Here is a 23,241-nt window from a genome sequence, read left to right on the forward strand (position 1 = left end):
TTACAGACCTGTGAGGATTCTTTTGGACCCCCTCAGTGAACCCCGAGGGTGCCTAGACCCCACTTTGAGAACCACTGGACTAGTGTTTCAATAAATGGACATCTGCATTTTAATCTATGGGAAATACGTCAGTAAGTATAGGGTTGGAAATGTTGTTCGAAAAGTGCACATTCGATGACTGTGATGCTCATGCATTAGTGTGACGTAAGGAAAAACAGAACAGCAACCCTGAGAATCAGGTGTCTGAGAATGTCAAAGCAGGACGTGATCAGACTGTGTCGGCAAGAACAGGCTGTCAACAACTACCGGTACATAGAGGGGGATGTTATAGTACATAGAGAGGGATGTTATAGTGGGGTTGCAGTGCACAAACTGCTCATTGCAAATATGAAAGCACATTTGAGAGTTCACTGGTGCAAAACCCATAAGCAATGGTCTATTAAGATGCGGGAAAATAAAGTGATATGGTCAGATGATTCATACCTCACCATATTCTGGGTGTGGGTGAGTGCATGTGTGGTGTATACCAAGAGAACAGTACAGGCCTGAATGGTTGATCGCAACACTGAAGGGGTCCGGTGGCTATGTCATGCCGTGGGGGGCATTTTCCTGTATTGTTTGGGTCCACTTGTTCCTTTAGACTCAGGCCAAGGACACTACAAATCAATACAAAGTTATTCTGAGTGATTGCCTTTATCCTATGATGAAACATTTCCATCCTGATGGTAGTTGTCTCTTCCAGGATGACAATGCCCCCGTTTCACAGGGCACAACGTGTGAGTATGAAAATGATGTGAATCATGTGCTATGGCCAGCCCCTCACAGTCCTCAAATCTTAACCCAGTTGAACAACCATGGGATATTTTGGACAGGCAAGTTAGACAGCTCTCTCCACTACAATCATCAAAACACCAAATGAAGTCAAATATTTTCTTAGAACATAGAATGGTGTTCCATTCCTATATTAATGAGTTGACAACACGTCACAAATGTCCAGTCCATAGGCCTGTGCGAGGCTATATCTGCGCACCCGCCCGCCCAAAACATGAAGTTTATATAGCAGGAGTATTAGTAAAGTTTTACATGCTATAGTGATATTTTTCATTCTCTATTCATTGCATTATAAATATCTATGAATAATATTCAAAAGGAAATAAAAGAGACATTCCACGGTTTTATTTTCCCATTCATATTTTCACAGCCTACATAGTGTATAATTACACACCACTATGTTTGCGAGAAATTGTATTACTTTCGCTTTTATCATGCGATTGCCTTGCACTCAACCTAACATACTGATGTTATGGAAATAGGACAGGTCCCCGTTCACAATATTCCTCTTTATTCATGCATATCTTGTCCTCACCCCAGGATGTCCTCCAATTTGCTTATGTGTAGCACCCCCTGGGGGGCTATGGCTGACAAGGCAGGAGGCCGTGTCACACCTCAGAGATGTGGCGTACTGTATTTGCGATTACAAATTGCAGCCTCAGGAAGCCATTTTGCACAAAACAAAGAGTAAACCCTCCGCACACTCCTGGCATCACCTGATGTGGGCTAGACGCCAACTCTCACTTTCCGGTGCACGCAGGAGGCAGCGGCTTCCCTAATGCTTCAAATCACTCAGACTCATGTAAACAAATGTACAAATTAGCGTCTGTCTCTCCAGCATCAGACCCACCGCTGGCATGGATTATCCCAGGCAGAGGGGAAAATACTTTTTCATCAATTCTCTTCATGAATTGGAGCAGAGAAGACACGACTCATAGGTTTTTCATTACAATGTTCATAGACAAAGATTTAGATTTAAAATCAGTTTTGTCTGGTGAGTAAGTGAAGGTGCTTGCTTTGAGGAACCACCCTCTCTCATAAATTGCCTCATCATTATTATAAATGTGTTTTTTCAAATGAACCGTGTCTAAATATAAGTATACGAACAATATGTAGGCTATTACGATCAGTATATTAAAAAATACATGCATTTAAATAGTGTTCCTTGAATTAATGTGAAGAATAAGGTACTGTATTTGCCTCAGAACAGTAACAGATACCCTGACAAGCTCCCGTGATTCCAAGGATGGAAATCTGCTGAGTGGAGGCATTCCAAAGGTGACATCCATTTGTAAGCATGTCAATTCAAATGACATGAATAGAATGATTTGAGTTGTTGCTTGGTGTCGGGTTGCCTATCGAACCAATCTATTATCTTGATTTTTATTATTCTTCGTTGGAACAAATTCTTTTAAAATTATCTCCAAGATATACTGTAGCCCCTGTATCAAAATCTCTAATAGAAATGCATCAGAGAGGATCTTTCTGTTCCGACTTGAAACCACACACACGGTAAGTAGCTATAGCATGTACTCATGGTGAGGAGTATGAATGCATAAGTGCCAGCACAAGCAAGTACTCTGTATGAATGTATAAGTGCCACTGTACTATGGTGGGGAAGATGAATGTGGAGTGAAACTTAATCGATTGTCTTCAATGCAGTGAAACTAACAAGAGGCAAAACAACTGTGAGCAAGGGGCATCTATTACCAAGCAGACTGTGGTACCAAGATAAAGATAACATGAGGTTGTGATATATAACACTTAGATATGACACCATCTCAACTGAATTATGTGTAACGTGTTTATTCAGATGACACATTCTGACAAATTCACGTCCTTATATAGCCTAGTACTGTACCACACCACACAGATAAGTAATGCACTACAGCATTATACTGTACTTAACAACCTTTTTAGTTTCAAAACAAAAATCTTAAAGTCATACTGTACATACTTGTGTACATTTTAGTTTTAGCGACACCCCTTGTAACTCTGTTGTCATTACAGCGTTTGTCTATGTGGAAGGAATGCTGAAAAAGGAATGCTGCAGGGTCCTAGCGCCCAAGGATATTTTGTAAAGCATGTCATCATGTCATCAGAAATGATATCTATCAACTGTAAAATACAAAACATAAATACAATTCCGGTACATGCCCGGTGCCTATACGTCAATTTGGCGTGAGTGTCTGACTGTTTAGAGAACATGTGGAATGCTATTGTGAAAAATATACAAATAAAATGTACACATTTAGCAGACACTCTTATCCAGAGCAACTTACAATTTGCTTACAAGTAAGGTAATCACATACAGTACATAGAATGCAGAGAGACAGTGTAGTGCCTCAAAAAACTAGCATCCAAGTAAACCAAGAACCTAGCATCTAGCAACTATAGGATACTTTTTTTTGGTCAAATGTGATTTATTGGAGAATCGTGAGTACAAAATGAAAGGTAGTACCGAGTATAAATCCCCAGCTTTTCGAGTATACGCGTAACATACAAATAACATAAAACCCCAAAATAACTTTTAATTGAAAAAGGTACAGTATGACTTAAGCTTTCATTGAAACACTGAATGTCTGAATTATTTTCTTATTTACATTTTAATGTTAGAAATACAAATCTGGCACTGGCCACTTTAGTTTGAGATGGAAAAGTTAATTTCCTATCAGCTATTTCCCATGTGTCCTGCTATATAGCCTGGTGCACCATTCAGTTGATCAACTTGACTATTGACCTATCATCACTATGATTTCTAAGGTGGGCTATATAGCCACTCAAGGCCACTCCTGATTGAACCAATGTTTCACAGTTCCATATATAGTAGAAGGGACAGAGATGGAAAACATTTGCTGTGCCAGAACTTATGATTCACTATTTATAGTTTGGAATTGTTATGAAGAACCTCCTTTGTTCGTCCATTGGTTTAGTGACCTCTGTGCACAATAGGTTTAGTGTCCTTGTCATTGCTCCTATAAGCAGTAGATTGTGATGACATCACAGGTCAGAACCTTTGTTATTTGAACTTGAGCTTCAGGGTAAAGCCTATTTCACAAAACTGATTATAATAACATTTATGAACTAGAACAGGATTTGTCTGCACGTAGGCCTACTATGTCTGTCCTTTCAAAAGTATACCAACCATAACTCACAAAATGTGAACTCTTTAAAAATGTGAAAGTTGGATCGTAGTTGAAAAGCATGCATGTAAAAAAGAAAACGGCAAATATCTTTGTTGGACATGCACATAAAAGAGAGAGTGCATTTGCATTAGGGCTGCAACTGTCAATCATCTTCGCGATTATTCTATCAATTACTTCTTCAATTAATCAAATAATCAAGAAGCTTTTTATATTTAAAAACTCAACTAATCAATGAAAACAAAAAACAATAGGCTTTTTTATAATTGTCACAATCGATTAGTCAGATTAAAATGTTATAGTTTGTCACAAAAATAGTATACAATCTACAAGCTTGTAAATCGGCTATTTTGGAAAAAATATTATTTTGATTATTTTCTACAATTGGTTAGTTCAATTAACTGTTACTTGCAACCCTAATTTGCATATGTCGAGATAGATAGAAGACAGTCTTCCTTTCAGCATGCTGGGGAGGTTTGACTGTGAGGGTAATAAACAAAGGAGGAACAAAAGGCAGCGAGACAGTGAGGGTGGAAGGGATTGGATGAACTGGTGAGATGATAATGCAGCATGACACCTCCGAAATGAATCCCTGGTTACTATGGCAAAGAGGCACGAAGGGACAATCTCCCAAGAGGCTCAAATAAAGCCAGCTGTAAATGATGTTTGATTAGTATTTAGATCATGCACTTGCTCAGGAAAGACATTTTGTCAGCTGCTCGCACACATTGCACACTAATACCTCTGCAATTGATTCCCCTGTCTGCCCAGGACTGTGTGATGGACTCTCATTTAATCTTTATTCATCCATACATCGGATCCCAGTCCCGCCACTGTCATAGTGTCCCACTTTGCTCTAAAATGACTGCTGCACATTCCTGTGCAGTCTGGTTAGCAGGGATGGACCAGTGTCTAACACTCCAAGAGGGGAATACTCCTTGAAGAGATGGAGAGAAGATTCAGCTGCGGCAAAGCCTCAAGAGAAAGAGGTGGTGTTCCTAGCTGACTGTAAATCTGAAATTATTATACATACAGTATGATCTACACTATAAACGAATATAGCTTTAATGGGACCAATTACCTGAGTGTTTTTCATCCTAGATAGGTAATCACTATTCTGCCGGGACTGGATTATATTTTTTATCTGATCTTCCCAACATACTGTATGAGTACATTAGATTATGCTTTATATTGTAGGAATTGCAAGAATGAAAGTATTGCAACTTCTCACTTTGGGCACGCAGAACGGCGTGTCCATTTATTGCACACACTGCTTTCACACTGACAACACGGCACACACACACACCTCTTCCTTGTTGACACCCCAAAACCCTCGCCCAATCCCTTAAAGAGCCCATGGTGAATTACTGTATGTCCCAAGATACTTTACTGTAGTGTAACTATCTCTACATTGCAGTAAACCAACCAACCAAGAGCTTAATAGCAGAAAGTGATGTGTGTGTTGTACAGCAGCATGGGAAGAAGTCTAACAGTCTTGGTATACGGTACTTATAGTTGCTTAGTATACTTAGTTGCACTTATTAGTGTCACATACCGTAAATGGATGATCTACAAGCTCTAAAAGCTCACAACGCGTTGTGCTGCAACGTGTAGTGAGCTTGTAGATCGGCCATTTTCATCATTCGTCATACGACGAAATATAGGACTGTGGTTAAATGTTGGACTTCAGTGGTTAAATGTTGCTTGTGTCTATTCTACCATCCCTGTCAGTTGCCTTAAGTTAGTATTTGGTACCCACCATGACCCTACGGTTCTCCTGCTTACTGAAGGTCTGTTTACTTTTTGAGTTTCACAGCAATGGAATCCCAACATCTGAATGAGATTCGAGACTGCAAGGATAATGGGAAGCTGGTTTGTAAGACATTATGTGTGATTTTGTTCTCCAATGAATGGATGCAGGTGGATTGAGAGATGAATTGGGCTGTACTGTACAGGTATGTAATGGCTATAGGCTGCTTTCACAGCAGCCGGATCAAACTGCTTCCCTAATTTCTTTCTACTGCTGCCTTTGCACTTCTCTGTTTTCCTCTGTCAGCCTCACCATTGATGGACTGCTTACCAAACCAGAACTAATCACATCTGACTGCTATCTGTCTCTGTCAATTACACACTAGGTGCTTCATGGCCTTCTGCAAGGCCTTTTGTAGGGTGCGATACCACACATCCTACCACATATCCACAAACACACACATTACACCTTACAGTACCACCCACCCTACCACACAATACACCCTACCACACATCCTACCACACATCCACAAACACACCCATTACAACCAGCCACATGTCCTACCACACATCCACAAACACGCCCATTACAACCAACCACATATCCTACCATACATCTTCAAACACACACATTACACCATACCACACAACTACAATGAACACAATACAACCTACCACACGCACACATGCACAAATAGCATTCAATTGAATGACAAAAGATTTCTGCCTGCACCTTCCGGAATGCTATTACTTTTCTTAAGCACAAAATGACCTCTTATAGTGGTTTATAATCACACTATATTGCATTATAAAATACATTCTAAAATTATAAATAATGTTTCTATTTGCAAGTGAGGAAGACAGTATATTTCCATATAAGAACAGCATGGTTATTGTTCAACAGGTTTAAATTGTTCACCAATAACCTATATTTCAAACTATTATGTTTAATTGCATTTGTAAATAGTTGCTCAGTGAGGTCTATTTGGTACAGTGAAATGTTACAGAGGAAGCGTCAAGCGGTTTCAGAAGATTTGAGTTGCTCAGTTTTTAGCTTTAGTCTTTAGCTGGGCGGCAGCCAATCACTACATACTGTAGCAACTGTTTCTGCATTGAGCGACACTCAACAACACCACTTCAGATGGACAGAACCAGACTGCTGAAAGTAGCGAATATTAACTCATTCACTGCCAGAATAAATAAATCATCCATTAGATTTTCCTACCTTTTCAAGTTTTCAACTCGTAGAGATTGAGCATCTATATGGTCTATTTCTTGACTAAAATGTATTATTTACAGATGTCAAACTGTCAAAAATGAGCAGCGAGTCTATGTGTAACTCCTGCCTGCCTGTGAACACTCCTGTCCTGGACGACTGCTGCAATGACAGCAGGACCTCGTGTGGAAAGTCCCGCTGCACTGGATCACAACTCGCCTATGGCCATATATTAATAGGTCTGAATTGAAGAAAATAGAGACTAGTGAATAGTTTTATGGATTCAGTGACTATATGGATTCAGTGACTTTACCCATCATATTTTAATCACTGTGCTTTTGACACAAGCTACAGCAGCCTACTGTAACCTCTATATTGTATATGTATACGTTATAATTACATGTTATTTGGAGTTTGTAATTATTTTGAATTCAGACTATTAATAGCCTATAGCCGTTACTGTCAAATGTTTAGAAGGTGAAATGTGGTGCTGTATAATGGAGAACTTGCCTGTTTATTTTGTTGGAGGTTGTTTTACAACAATCAGTGCACTGTACTGCATTAGATCTCCCTTTTCAGGCTGAAAGAATTAGCCAATTGGTGAATGTAATGTATAGGACTGGAGTGAGGGTATCTGGATTCATCTAATGGTGATCTACATTAAATCAAACCCCATCATCTCTACTTCATTGTGAAATCGTCTATTAATTGCCCGTTATACTCTGGCTAATGGTGTGATGATTGGATAACTCTAATCTAGCATAATGGTTGTACCATTGGGAGTTGGGTCTTTTTGCCTTGTGGTTGGATAGCTATGCACGCGTTGTGTTCCCTTTCTAGTGAAAACAGTTGCAACATTGCGAAGTGGTATTTGATTGTACCAGATAAAAGGGTGTGTGCATCGTCCTCCTTCGATACTTCATTTCTATCTCCATTTGGTGTATTTGATCCTTTCCATTCTCCTATCTTCTCCATCCCTCTTCCTTGTCCCCTCTCTCCTTCTTGTTCACTGTCTGGCCCATGGTCCATGGAAGGGGGGATGGCTGACAGAGACAGATGGCCCAGCCCCAGCTTAAAGGTGACTGCATCGTTCCTTGTGCCCCAAAGCGCTGGATCATTGGAATCCATCATGGCCAGCAGCACCGGGCTTCACGTAGACGGATCACATGGAATGGACAACAACAGATGGGCAACACAACGGAGGAAGAAGAGAAGGGACTATATCTGATGAAGGAGCCATGAACAAAGGAGAGAGCGGAGGAACCATGAGAGAAGACAAGTGTAAAGGCTATAATTTATGATTTAACGAACAACAGACGCCACTATGTGCGAGAAAAACAACATTTATTCAACTGAAAGACACGGCAGCGAAAAACTAGTCGACACTTTTATATCAGATGAAAATGTGTCGCTCTTGTCGTTCGGCGAAGTATACATTTTGCCTTTAACGTGGCTCAGATACAGAGCGGAGAGCCACACAATGGAGAGGTGTTGGTGAGAGGGCTACAGAGAGCAGCGCTGAGGGGCTTCTCCCCTCCAGCCACAGAGGAGAGGGTTGGGGGCTGGGTGGGTGTGTGAATAGGGGGCATTCATCATTATTGGCGCGCACCTCCGTCCCGTGCTCAACCTGACAGCTCTTCCACCACTGACATAAATCATGATTTCCTCATAATAGATCCCCTCTCTGCCATGGAGGGAAAGAATGCGCCGCTCACATCGATTTCAGCCTCTCCTTCCCCCTGCCTTCTCACCTTTCAGCTGGGTGCACTGATGCAAAATCATTATCAAACATTGCTGATTTGAAATTCATGGCATGTTAGATAACGCTTTGCTTTTGTTTTCCCATCCCTTCCCGGCAAAAAAAAAATGTGATGCATGAAAAAGAAAGGAGCATAAACACTATGGATGGCTACACAGCACGGACACTGTCATTATCCTGTTATTCATTTGTGCCTGACACAGGACCAGTGGAGGGAATCATAAACACCAGTAAACACTGAAGACTGGATCAGCTGGACCAGTGACAGGAAGCGGAAGATGTTACTATCTCAGCTGATTGGAAATTAGGTCAAGCACTTTTTCGAAAATAGGAGATCTACAAGCTCAAAATCCAACGTGATGCAACATATTGTGAGCTTGTAGATCTGCTATTTTTGCTACTTGTGAAGACTTTTGAAAAATCCCGCCTGTAATATCAAGAGGGAAAGTGCTTAACTTTGACACATTATCAAATATATAATAAAGAATACTTAAGACTCAAATGGATTTGTCTGTACTCTGTGTTCAGACAAGGCGAGTTGGTTTGTAGTGGTCTGCTGGCTTCAGATAAACAATGCTTGTGCAAAAGCAACCATGCAGAGTTCAAATACATCTATTTTTCTGCCCGGAAATTGATCCGACATGTTTAGTCACCAATAAAAAAAAAGCATTTAAATTTTCTTGAACCTTAATCAATGTACCAGATTAACACTACCAGCGTTTCAGTTTCACACATTTGAATGTACTCGTTTATTTTTTGATTGATTGATTGATTGATTGATTGATTGATTGATCAATCATTTTATTGGACTCTCCTGTACCATGTAAGGTAATGATAATGACGAATGTCCCCTGTTCACCTGACCCCCGATATGGGTTCATAAGACACTCCACAAGACAACATTAGCACTACAAATGAGATTCCAAATAAGTACCTGAATGATTAGGAGTTGTAAATATTTAATCCCACCCTTTTTTATAATTATACATAAAAGTTTAATACGCTCTTTAATATTTTTACCAGAAGGCTGTGTTTTACGAATTATTTGATTAATCACCATGCAGCAAATACATTTCCAGTTTGCATTATAATAAATTTTACAGTTACTATTGCACTGAAGATACATGAACCAAAGGATTTCGCTTGAAAGATTATCCTTTATTTAACACCAAAGGGTATCATTAAAAATATATTCATATTCCTAAAATGTATATCACTTAATAATGAAAATTATAAAATGAATCAAATGTTGCCGTTGCTCACAATGCCTCGCACTGCGAGGAATTGTGAGCTTGTAGATCAGCTATTTTCACAATGTTTGCATCTTTACATTATAGACAATTCTAACTTTAGAAATGTGAAGATACCCTGTATACTGTACACTTATACTGTATGTTGGTTTGTTTACTGTTGAGTGAGAAAACAATGTTGCACATTAAAGGAGTAGTTCACACAAAAAATACTTAATTTCTTACAATTACACACCCCATGAAGCATTGAATTCATGGATATTTTTTAGTTTTTGTCGTATTCCTAAGTCAATAATTTGATAGCCTCGGAAACCCATGGCTTTTTTTGTGTTACAATAATTTGATGACCGGCGGTCTCTCCGGTAGGATACTCAAAGAGTCTCCTTTGAGTCTCCTACCAGATACATTAGCATCTTTCCGCTGGTCATCAAATTATTGGCTTAGGAATGCGACAAAAACAAAACAATCTGGGGTGTGTAATTGATAGAAAACAAGTCATATTTTGGGCAAACTACTCCTTTAAGCGAATCATCTGGGGACCCCCTGAAATAATTTGGGGACCCTCCTGGAGGTCCTGACCCACAGTTTCGGAACCACTGCTGTAGATGTTCTGTGATGGAAAAGATCAAGAGTCCAACTGGCTAGTCCCTCCTCTACTTCAGACCAAACCTTGTTAAATTATGTCTACTTAGTCTTTACTGTCACTGTGTGACATCTAACAGTTGAAGTCTACACAGATATGCCATCATTCATACTTGGAAGCCTAATTGCAGAATACCAGGAATTAAATAATGGAAACCGTTGTACAAATGAAAGACACACCGTAAAATCCTGAGTGTAAAAAATGAATGTATAAATGTATGCTCTCTGGGTTAAATGAACACTCATCCAGGATTATGTGTATGCCGCCTCCTTGGCCATTAGTTTTACAGCACAGATCTCACAGTCCCCAGATTATCACAGCTCTCTCCCACAATAACCTAATTAGAAGAAAAGGGTTTTATTCTGTTCACTAATTAGCTCTTCAGCAGCGTTATTGGCCCTTTTTCTATGAATATTTTCATCATGTGAGATGACTTGAGTGTGGATGTCCTTTGGGTCAACCAGGTCCCCTTTCAGGGAATAGTTTAATACAGTCAGAGACACCATCTTGATTGGTATTTAAGCAGAGACAGAACAAAGAAAATGGCTCATGATCCTGCAGTGCTCTTATAGGGTACAGTATGTTTCCTACTACAACCTCTTACTTTAAAATAGTGTGATAAAATTACAATATACTTTGTCCAGTATAAACTGGCTGATACTTACATTGAGCCAGTAAAGAAAAATGAGAGAGTGAAAGTCGTGACATTATTTAGAGGATGCCAATGGGACTAGATTTCACCTTTGATGCCTCTTAAGCACAATTTATACGTATTGTGCTTGTATGACGTACAATGGCACAAAAACTGCTATTTTTGGCAGGACACCATCATGCAACGGAGCATAAATTGGGATAAAAGGACAGGTTTCTTCTGATTCTGTAAAATCCAATTGAGCAGATTTCTAGACTAGATTAGACTGTTTGTCAATGACAAAAATGGCAAAATGAAAATGTTGTGTACAAAACAGCTAATCAATGACCTGTAGCAAATATTTGTTTTTCCTTTTTTAATAATTGACTTCATAATATGGTGTCAAAAAATGTAGAGTTCTAAATTGTGATTTGTTCTGCCTCATTCGAACATACTGTATAATTATCCGTGATTCTCAGGCTTTTTTAATTCAAGGACCCTCAGTTTGACATGCATCCATGTACCCCCCCAACATTGAAGTCGATGCTTATATCTGAAATGCCTGTATTTTGCTTTGGAGGATTACAGAGGTAAATGCCAAAGAAAACAAGAACAGATTGATTATTGAATAGTCAGATCATGAATACTTTGCTTAGTACTATTCTGGGAAGTCAATATTCAGTGTGTGCTGTATGGGCAATGACTACTCCATAAGATGTATTACAGTATATCCATGAACTGTAAACCAGCTATGTACAATATACACTGTACTTCACACTGGAAATATTTAGCTAGTGATATATTACATGAAGGGAAAAAAACACATAAAGATGACAGTGTAGAGCTTCCTGGGCCAATGCCTATGTGGTTCACATAAAGCCAGAAGGAGAGATGTCATAAACCAGGGAGGTTTTATACCTTGTGAATTCACCAGAAAATGTGGCCTGTGTCTGTGAGAAAGGCCACAAAAGAAGCAGCTGAGTTATGACTGTGTTTTTAAAGGGAAACTTCACAGATTTCGAACCTGAATCCTATCGTTCTGTTGAGAGGAGGCTGTGAGAAGTTTGCCTTTAATAATGCTACCCGATGGCTCCATTATAGTGGGTTAAGTCTCTGGTTAAATTAACATTTCATGTGTAAAACAGAATAGGGTTTGCATACAGTAAGAAAATAAGCCTGGGCAAAGGGTAGCTTTAGAGCATTTGTTTGCAAGATTCTTTTTTAGATTACTTCAAGAAAGAAAATTGTTATTTTCCATCCTTTGTGTTATAGATACTGTATTAAAAACAATTATAGAAAATGTCTGCTTTCTACTCGAAAATGTGTTTACCTTTTTTACTTCAAAAACTAAATGTAGAGATACAAATTTAAAAAAGGTGTTGTGACCTCTTTTCTTCAAATAAAACAGTATTATACCATATTGTCTCCGCCAGACCGAAGGCCCCACATTTTTCACATCGGCCTGTTATAGTGCCACTAGGAGGCCGATAAACAAATGTTTTGATATTATTCCTATAGATTTTGTCCAAGCATCACGCCAATCGGTACACATAATCTCTATGTGATCAAGATGGATCTGTCCGATTATTCATATTCCATTCTGATAAGCTAACATTGGCTTACAAAGTTTGCAGGAGTGGCCTGTTTTGAACAAAATTCCTCAAATCATGAACGCAGCGTCCGATTGCAATGAAACTTTGCACTCACATTTCCACTAGGCCAAGGAAGAATGCCATCCTACATTTTTCAATTCGGCCACATGGTGGCGCTATAACAGCACCACCATGATTCCAGTTTTAGCCTATAACTCTTGAACCCGTAGGTCATACCATCAAAATTATGTTTCCCTTGGATTCCTTCAATTATTACGTGACCCCCCAAATAAGCCATGCGCATTTCCATCCGACAAGTTTTCCGCCATGTTGCGTTTTCTTTGTTTCTAAGTTTAGTTCCCCTCTCAACCCATCCCTATCCTTAAACCTTTGTTGTATGTTGCCGGGAAGCAGTTTATGTCTTGCTTTATAAATTATTTGTGCAGTTTTAAAATCAACAAAATCAAAAAAACGTTAACGTATGTGAGTTCAAAAACAGAGCATTTGTGTGATCATGATATCCAACGTTGTTGACTATTCTTATTGCTTTTTTCTGCATCATGCTTATTGGCTGAAGGTTGCTTCTGTAGGTGTTACCCCACACCTCCACGCAATAGGTTAGATATGGTGTTATAAGGGTGCAATACCGAGTGTACAGTGAGTTAAGAACCCGTCTTGTTTTGCCTTCTTCTTTCGTGTAGCGGCGTCATATGTCCAGCTCAGGGTCTCAAAGCCACGCTCTTGTCTCTGGGCCCACTTGGAAGAGGCCAGCCTCTGAAGGAGGTCTGTATAGAGGACAGGTGGTGATTATGTTGTCAGCAGTACTTGACGATGATTGGGTGCGAGAGATGGTGCAAGACCAGCTCGTGAAACCAATGTCACCACCCAATCATCATCGTTGTTTTGCCTAAGGCACCAATACTTCTTGCCAGTTTAGACCGGATATAATTTATATGGTGTTTCCAGGAAAACATATGATCTAGTATCAATCCTAAAAACATATCGTCATAGACTCTTCTTAAAATTAGGTTATCAATCCTTATCTCAATTTGTGTGTTCAAGAGTGTTCAAGACCATATATTTAGTTTTTTTCCGATTTAGTGATAATTTATTTATATCAAACCATATTTTCAATTTGTCCAATTCTGATGTGACCACCACGAACAGCTGCTGAATGTTCTCTCCGGAGCAAAAGATATAGTGTTGTTGGCAAAGACAACAAATTTCAGAATACTTGATACCTTACATATATCATTAATGTATAAAATGAATAATTACGACCCCAATATTGAGCCTTGCGGCACCCCACTTGTGATCTACACTCACCCATCTGAACAAACTGTCGTCTATTTGTAACGTAACTTTTTAACCAATTTAATCCTTCCCCTCTAACACCATATCTCTCCAAGCCTGGCTCCACCCCCTGAATCGCTAGCCTCGCATTCAGGGTCTGGTGACGCTGTCGAAGGCAAGGTTTTATCGGTTGAAAATCAGTACGGCGAATCGGGATCGGGATAATCCAGCATGAACCAATCGCCAAAGAGTCCAACTTTGGCCACGCCCCCCTCTCAGAAAACGGCTGCACTGAGAGGGCTTTCAGACTGAATAATGGAGTGAAACAAAATGAAAATTCAGGCTGAGTGTCAGGCTATATCTCTCCATCTTTTTTATCAGAATATCATGATCTATAACAATTGGCTTTCAATGTTTGCTGGAGGGTCCCGTTTTGCACGACATGCAAGCGCCGCTGAAAAAAACGGCGGGAAACTTTGCATGCATACTCCCAGAAGGCCAAGGACCCACCCAATTTTCGTTCAAATTGGCCAGTTATAGCACCACCATGAGACAGATTTTTGCTTAACACATTTTTTGTTACTACTCCTACAGATTGTCCAAATTTCCCATATTCCATTCCAATTGGCTATGATTGGCTTCCAAAGTTTGTGGGGGTGGCCGTCTGCCACAAAATGCCAAACATCATGAATGTAGCGCCATATTGCTGGCAAACTTTGGCCCTGTGTAGGTAACCCGGCCTAGTGGAGACCTGTGCTCAGAGGAGCACACTTTTCTAGTTAGTCTTTATCTTTTTTTAACTCCTTGTACACAAGCAGACATTAGAAATAAGTCCTGTATTTCAAGATCTTCCAAATGCAGCAGCATGACCTTAGAAAACCAAGCAACATCAAGGTTAGCTCCTAATATGTGATTAGAGGCTAACCAGGATAGGACTCCTGATTGAATAATCTGCTAAATAATGACCACTATTCAGTGATCTGGCTGACAGATGCACCCACAGTGACTACACAATGATTCAAGGCATTACACAGAAACGGAGGGGGGTGTAATGCATAATAGCCTCTCTGCACAAATTTGACACCACATCGGTCAAGTGTAAAACCACAGTGGTCACTTAATCTATTAAAATATTCTCGTTTGAGCATCGCAAACCATCCAACAAACAGGACAACACATGCATTAATGTGCTATGCCTGTATTTCAAGAATGTGACTATTATAATACGCTATTTGTCGTTAGCGTTTCAGTGTGTTTCAATGTCCAGCTAAATCTGCACATGCTACTGTATTGTAGCTGCATTTAGCTGCATCATTCACCTGGCCTATGTACAGTATATTTCAAATGTGTCTTTTTTATTTGCGCTCCTCGAGTAATATTGTGGGCCTCTGTTGGTTGGTTCAAACCAGTAACTGTAGGTCTTGCTCGGAGTAAGAAGCAGAACTACAGCTACTACTGCTAGTGGGGCTTCTTGTTAACATAATCTCAACATCAAATTGAATTGAACCATCAGTATATTTCAATTTGCATTGCACATAATAGCCCTACAGGTAGTCATTTCATCATTACTATTATCAGTAGTAGAAATTTGAAAGCAGGGACATATCGTGTCTACATATTTGTTGTTGTTGTTGTTGTTTTGTTGATTAATATTGGATGTAATGATATGGTTAAAATTTGGTTTTCTAATAACCGATGCAGAACATGAAAAGAATGCATGGTGTAGAGTGGATTGTCTTTATAATGATTTCAGTCATTTCACCAATAGTGTGAAGTATGCCATCGTGTCTGAAGTCCTGCTACAGCTCCTCCTGACCTAGGAAAACTATCCACTTCTGTCTCATTACTGCTGTAGGCTGAAGTGGGACCAGTAATTAGCCAGAGTCACATTCAGTCCTTCACTCACTTAGAACCACTCCCGTCATGTAATTGTTCTAATTGTGCCAACTTTGGTAGAAGAGGGTATGGAGATGGGACACTTTCAATAAAGAGCTGTCATTGATAGTAATTCAAAGGCCCTGCAGTGGATACAGCACATTGATGTTGCATGTGTGTAGTGTAGACTGTAGACCATATACATGGTGTCCCGATCTTTTCTTTATACACAATTTAAAAATAAATAAACAAAAAAGAATACTTCTGCACACTTGCATAAAAATGTGAACAGGTGCTTTGGAAACGCAGTATTTAGGAACGAAGAAGAGAATCATACACTGTCCGGAGCTTACAACTGGGACAACTGAGCCCATACGATTCTAAGCTGTTACTTCTGTCTGTGTGTTTGTACACTCTCAGAGTTACATTGACATAGATTTTACAATATAAATTGCGGTCCAAGTGATAGAAATGAGGGTCCGTAGCCCTAATGCATGTCAAACTGGGGGTCCTTGAAATTAAAATGGTTGAGAATCACTGCTAGAGCAGTAAAATCTTCTCTTATGGGGTCCCTGAGGCATATCTTTTCAAATGGGGGTCCGTGGGCTAATAAGTGTCAATATGGGGGTCCTTGACATGATAAAGTTTGAGAACCACTGTTCTAAGTATTAGGCAGGACTAGGAAGCTGTTCCCAGGAATAATAACAATCTATTACATTGCAACTGAGCACAAGCATACGTGACATGAAGTTTTCCATGTTAGATTGAACAAATGATCCCCTCTTTGTGAATGTGTCTTAATAAAATGAATTAACCTTGTAAACGGGGGTCGCGACCATTGGTATAGCAGGGAAACGCAGTGTCCAGCATAACTACGGTGACTGAATCGATTGAAAAAGAAAGCTGGTTGTGCAGGTACTAGTGCCTTGTGCTTTCCAAAGAGTTATGTCACAATATTGTAAAACACAGTAAACATAATGCAACACATCTTATATAAATGAAGATAAGTGGGTCAGGAAACTGCAGGAAGTGTTGCGTACTTCAATCGCAGAGAAGAATGGAAGTGGTTATGTGTAACTACATGGAGGGGCGATTATGGCACTTAACAATGGCTTAAGCATCTTTTCGTTCCACCAATGGCTTACAATGGCTTTTCTTCCACCTGCTCCCTCTTTGGTCTTCTCTTTGCTATGTCAGTAAGCCTCTTCTAAACTACTGGGAGTTTACAGAATAATATTGTGCCACAAATGTCATAATTTGCTCTAACAGCCACAATTATGCCCCTTATTGATTTAGCCACATTAGAATGTGGGAACATTAAATGGCAACAGCAACATCTTGTGTATTGACTTGTGGTTGCTGAACAAAGGCCTTCCTTTATTCAGGTTTTGTTCATTTGGTTGAATAGTCTCCTCTTCATGATGTGTCCCTTAAAGCATAATGTGTCTCCAATTTAGTACACGTAAATAAAAGGGAGGGGTGGCTGTTTCACCCGTTGCAACAGCTGCAGACAACACAGGTTAACAAAAACTGACCGCAGAAAAGTGGAAGTGAGCAATGTCAGCAAATTTAAAGTAGGTCATTTGTTCAAGCCTCTTTTTCCATGTTCAAATTCTCAGTTACTTGTATGGAAAATCTCAGAAATGTTTGCTGTTACTACAGGGTGTAAGTTTTAGATATAGAAACTTGCACATTCGATTGAGAAAGGAGCATTTCCTGTGTATACCGTAAGCCAAAGATAAATGCTGCCCTATGATTACTACACTAGAGAGATGGGTCAAACATTTGAGCATTAAGGTTTTATTTCATTATTGATGCATTCAAGATGGAGATTGCCTGAAATAAATGCTTTCTGAAACCTAGTTTTGTACTATGTCATTCATATTCTACTCGGGATCAAAGTCCCACAATGCCTACAGCAATTTGTCACGAATGGTTGGCTGATTAAGGTCCACTGATGTACTAACTGCTTTCCTGCACAATGGAGACGCCAAAGATCTGACTCAACATTCTGAAAGTGAAAGTGGTTAAGTCTGTCTGAGTTTAACCAAGTTTAACCAATGCAAAGTACAAGAGCTTGTGACTAAATAACTCATTTACATTGGATCCACTGGAACACAGGTTCTTTTTTCCATTCCTTGAAAGGTAATGGTTTTGGCAAGTTTTTAGAAAGGTTCTGAAAATATATAAATCTACATCCCAATGAATCCACCATGCCACACACAACTACTGCCACGGTGGGCATGATGGCACAATGCACATTTAGAATTTCTTCATTTAACATTTGATGAATACGGGCACACCAACAATTGTGTCTGAGTCCCTATATGCTCTAGCGTGGCTCACCTTCTGCAACAGAACCTGGTCACAGTCGAGCAGTAGAGAATGGTCAAGTACAGTAAAGCAGTGGACCCCCAAAATGATATGTATCTGGCCACGGACCCCCCCCCTCATCTCAAAATATTTTGTTCCAGGGACCACCCCAGAAGCAAAGATTTGAGTTACAAATGTTCACTTTAAAAAAAATATATACTGTATTCAAAGATTTGCGCGATTAAAAAAAAATAGCAGATCTACAAGCTCATAGCGTGGCACTCAGGGCCACTAATGCAGTAAAGTGCAGACTACAGTAGGCACATGAAGCTATTTCTCATTCACAGTAGCACTATACCGCTCTAACAATGAATAAACAAAAAGCCTTACATGCCTGATGTGTATCGTTTCATAATCTAATTTAATTTTGAAGATAAACACTTCAGTGTTTTAATAACCACAGGGCTCATTGATGTTATGCGCAGCTCATCATATTTTTTTGTTTATAGCAAATATAGAATTGGAGTATAATCAATAACTCAATTTTGTACAGAAACCACCCGTCCAGTATTGTTGTGATATGTATACAACTCCAATCATTGACCACAACTCACAATATTCTTGATTTTATTGCCAGCTATTTCCCAAAGCTTGAGTTTCAAGGAGGCCATTGGATTTAGTTAATTTCAGTTCGGTATGAAAATCATCACAAATCAACATTTTAATATCATGAGTGGTTATGTTTTGTTAAAGTTAAGCTATCATTGAGTTTCAATGCATTTTAAAGAAGTACAGTATGATTTAAAAAGTACAGCTGAAAGTAGTCTCTGGTGAATAGATTGATTTAAGAAAATGAAATTCAAATGTCTATGACTTATCAACCACATTATGTTCAGTCAACACTGACTCAATTATGCAGCTACGTTTGATAACGTTATGGGACTTTTGAGAAAAAGGAGAGAAAAAAAAAGAAGAAAAAAATCCATTAACGTGAAAATGCAAACAACTGCAAAAAATAAAGCCATTATGAAAATGGTCTGTTTATGTATGATACAGTATATGGCCAAAGCTGAATAGACAATGCCGTTTTTGATGCCGCGGTATGTTCCTGTAAACCCTCTGAGCATGATAACATTCTTACTGTAGCTACAGCCTGCTTTGTCTTGTTTGCATGCAGCCACTGTCAGCATTGTGCATTGGGGTGTTGACCTTTGAGCAGTGAATAGGACTGCCACATGCGTTTTCTACCAGGGTGTAAATGGACAATCCTAGGCAGCCCTGGCAGACATGTTCCTGATAAACCAGTGATCTCCCAGGGCACTCAAAATGAGCGTGGCTTCATTTACATGATAGGATTATCACAATGTCTCTTTGTGCATGTTGGGGCCAGACGAACACACTGTGACATTAGATGGAAGCAAGTTAAGAGGAGCAACCAAATGCAGACAATAGGGAGAGCAGATATGAATGCAGTGTGAACTGCATTCATGTTACTTTAGCCTCCTTATCTGAGAAGACAAGGCAACCTAGAGGTGTGCTTGCTACTGTGCATAGTTGACATGTGATTTTTACGTGGCTGCACGCTGGTGTCGCGTGAGGTAAATAACAGATCTGTAAGCTCGCAAGCGCGTTGCAGCATGATTGTGTCAATGTTTTCAACCCTCATTTGATATGGTGCGTTATGTTATCAGCACTGTCTAGTGGATAAATTAGCAGGCAGAATGGCATACATACATACTGTATACACACATACGGCATGCTGTACATAGTACCAACAGACAGCAGACAGACCAACATTACAATAGTTTCATACCCGTGCTAACAAGACTTGGGTATATAGCCCCCAGGCCAGTATATGGCGGAGCCTTAATGTGCAGAATTGTGAGGAATTTGTTATAGGGATAGTCAGTGGTACTGTTTCATTTGTTTCTACCTGCAGATGTATCTAGTTTTTCAATACAGACTCAGTCTGTATTGGGGGTTTTGTCAGAGTGATTGTTATTTGGGATGCTTTAACTGTGCACTCACCCTCATGCCTCTCGGCATATCAAGAGTTTCTTCCCTAATATTTTCTATGGTGGATCATGATTGAGCATATCCAGATGTTTGATGTGAAAGAGAATTATTAATGGTGGTAGCGTTTATTCATTATTTTGTATAGTGAAGTAAAGGCAATTGTATTTGTTTAGTGGAAAAATCACAACAAAAATTATGTCAAGGCACCAGTCAGGTAGAGCAGGTGTATAGAGTACTGTGCAATTTACAAGACAAAACAGTCTCTCATTAGTTGGCCCTTTCTGACAGTGGCAGGAAAAACCCCTGTGTAACAGGAAGAAATCTGGAACACAACCAGAGTGTGGGTGGGTGGCCATGTGCCTAGACTGGTTAGACTGAGAGAGAAAGAGAGAGGGGGCAGAGAGAGAGAGAGAGAGGGGGGGGGGGGGGGGCAGAGAGAGACAGAGAGGACAGAGAGAGAGATAGAGAGAGAGCAGGAGGGGAGAGTGCAGAGTACAATGCAAGTCCCACATACTGAATAAAGTACAAGCAGACGAGACCAATGCTGTACTGTGAAGAAACCAATCCTGTAACTTGGTAACAACAGTCAACCAGTGTTCTCTCTTTTTTTTTTACGAGTAATATATGACTTGTAAAGGGGGGCGCATGCTACCATTTTTGGTGGTCACCTTATCACCGCGTCGGTGATAGAGAGAGCTCTCTCTATCATAGAGGGCACTCTCTCCATCACCTTTTAGGTGATAGGGTGACCACCTCATTTGGTAGCATGCGTGGGCCTTTACTCAAGTCGTTACTCTTTCAAAGGTAATATCATTACTTTACTTATTACTCCTTGCCAACAGTAACTAACTAGTTACACTACTTTCTTATTCTGCAGCCGCTGTAAAATCCTCAGTGCTGGAACAGGTCCATTTGGTTACATTTGTACACTCTTCTGAGTTAAATGAACGTTAAGGAGGATTTGACTTTGTATTCCTTCCTTTTGTAAAGGAAGGAATGCTACTCTATTGGCCACTTAAAGTAGTTTATGTGCAGAACTGAACGCATTACTAATGACTATGAGTGGCAATAAGCTTAAGGATATCTGTGATAAAACTTTCTAGGGAGCCTTTACAATAAGGCAATTATAGATTAACCCATTAAAATCGGGAAAGCACCTGTGTAATTTTAGCGTTGGCTATTCAAAAATAGCAGATATACAAGCTAGTCAAGCTATCTAATATTTTTTAACATTTTTTTTTAAATCGTGAAAGAACTACTGGTTTAGAAAGCATTTGTAGAATCGCCCTCAGGCATAAATATGCAATTCTCTGATCAGTGGCCACATCCTTTGGTAATGGTGTGTATAACATAATATGACAAAACCAGTCAGGTAAAAAAAAATCAAAAAATACATTTGAAAGCTATGAAGGAATAGATACTTAGATGAAGATTATCTGTAAAAAGTATTTATATGAACCGTCTCTTCAACTGCCTACATTCAGACTGCTAAATTCAGACAGCCAGTTCATGTTCAGTGTGTGACACATCGCACAACCAAGTATAAATCAGGCATAACTAAGAAAGCTGCCATGGCATGATGAAAACGGAATGGATCAGGGGGAGAGAGACGCACTAATGCTGTGAGTGCGGACAACTCATTCATCGTCTCAATCATTATCAGCCATGTTATGGACTTTAAAACAAGGTGAGAGACTGTAACTCCTTATTCATTGAGAAGGGGCTGGGAGTTAAGACTGGAGCACTAAACTGCCTGTGCTGTTGCCTGAAAATGGCTGCAACGCACCATTACTCCAGAGTCCCGACAAAATGAAAATCCAGACAACACACGCAAATCACACTACCCGCATTGCGCCTTGACCTGCAGTTCCACCAAGGGGTGTGAAAATTGTACATTATTACTGAAATGTTAAAGTAATTAGATATATATTACTCATTTCTGGAAAATGTAAATGTTTACAGTAACGAGGTACAGGTAACGCATTACTGCCCAACACTGCCAACAACTGTCTGTCTTTCAGTATGGCTTGGCTCCACTCAGCCAAAAACAACAGCACATGATGGCTAAACCATGAGTTTCTACAGGGACAGTTTGCTGATGTTGGGGCAACCCTATTGGAGATCACACACATCCACAGTATTCTGTGTATTGTAATTTCTAACATCTACTTTACGACAGTAGATTGTAGCATAATTGCGACCGTAGGTCGCATTTACTATAGAAACCTGCTCCAGGTGTCCGTCCGTCACCCCGTCCCTCCGTCACACACGTCCCGTCACACTTTTGCCGTCACACACGTCCCGTCACACTTTTGCCGTCACACACGTCCCGTCACACTTTTGCCCTGCTCATATCTCCGCACCCGTTGCCCCGATCCATGCCAGATTTTGCACACACACTCCTTACCTGCCAAACTACACCCTCCAAGGACCCCCGGAGCTCCAGGGACCCCCAGCTGCCTCGGGGACCCCCAAGTGTAAAAAATGAGCACATGTGGACAAATTACCAAATGACCACCCCAACGGGGCTGCTCACGGGGCATTCCCGGGGACCACCCACTCCTGGTGCTCCAGAACGGATGCAAAAGTGGTGGCGCCCCCAGTGGAGGACCCCCTGCCACTGCAGCTCACATAAAATGCCGTAACTCGGGCTAGGAGCGTCCGGGAGAGCCGCGGCCGGTACCTATTCGTCCGCCAAGGCAACGCGGACACCCCACCCCTAATTTCTCACATGGCCCTCTTCTAGCGCCACCTTCAGGCCGCTTTTCACAACACATTTTTGCCCACTACTCCTACAGTTTTGCCACTAAAAACACGCAAATTGCTACACACTACACAGTATGTGTACACTCATGTCATCAACATGCCTGCCACCACATTTCTTAGACCACCAAACAAAACTATACATTGCCCACACAACTAGGAACCAA

This window comes from Gymnoscopelus microlampas (genome assembly GCF_963454915.1).
Source record: "Gymnoscopelus microlampas genome assembly, chromosome: 12".
NCBI classification, from domain to species: domain Eukaryota; kingdom Metazoa; phylum Chordata; class Actinopteri; order Myctophiformes; family Myctophidae; genus Gymnoscopelus; species Gymnoscopelus microlampas.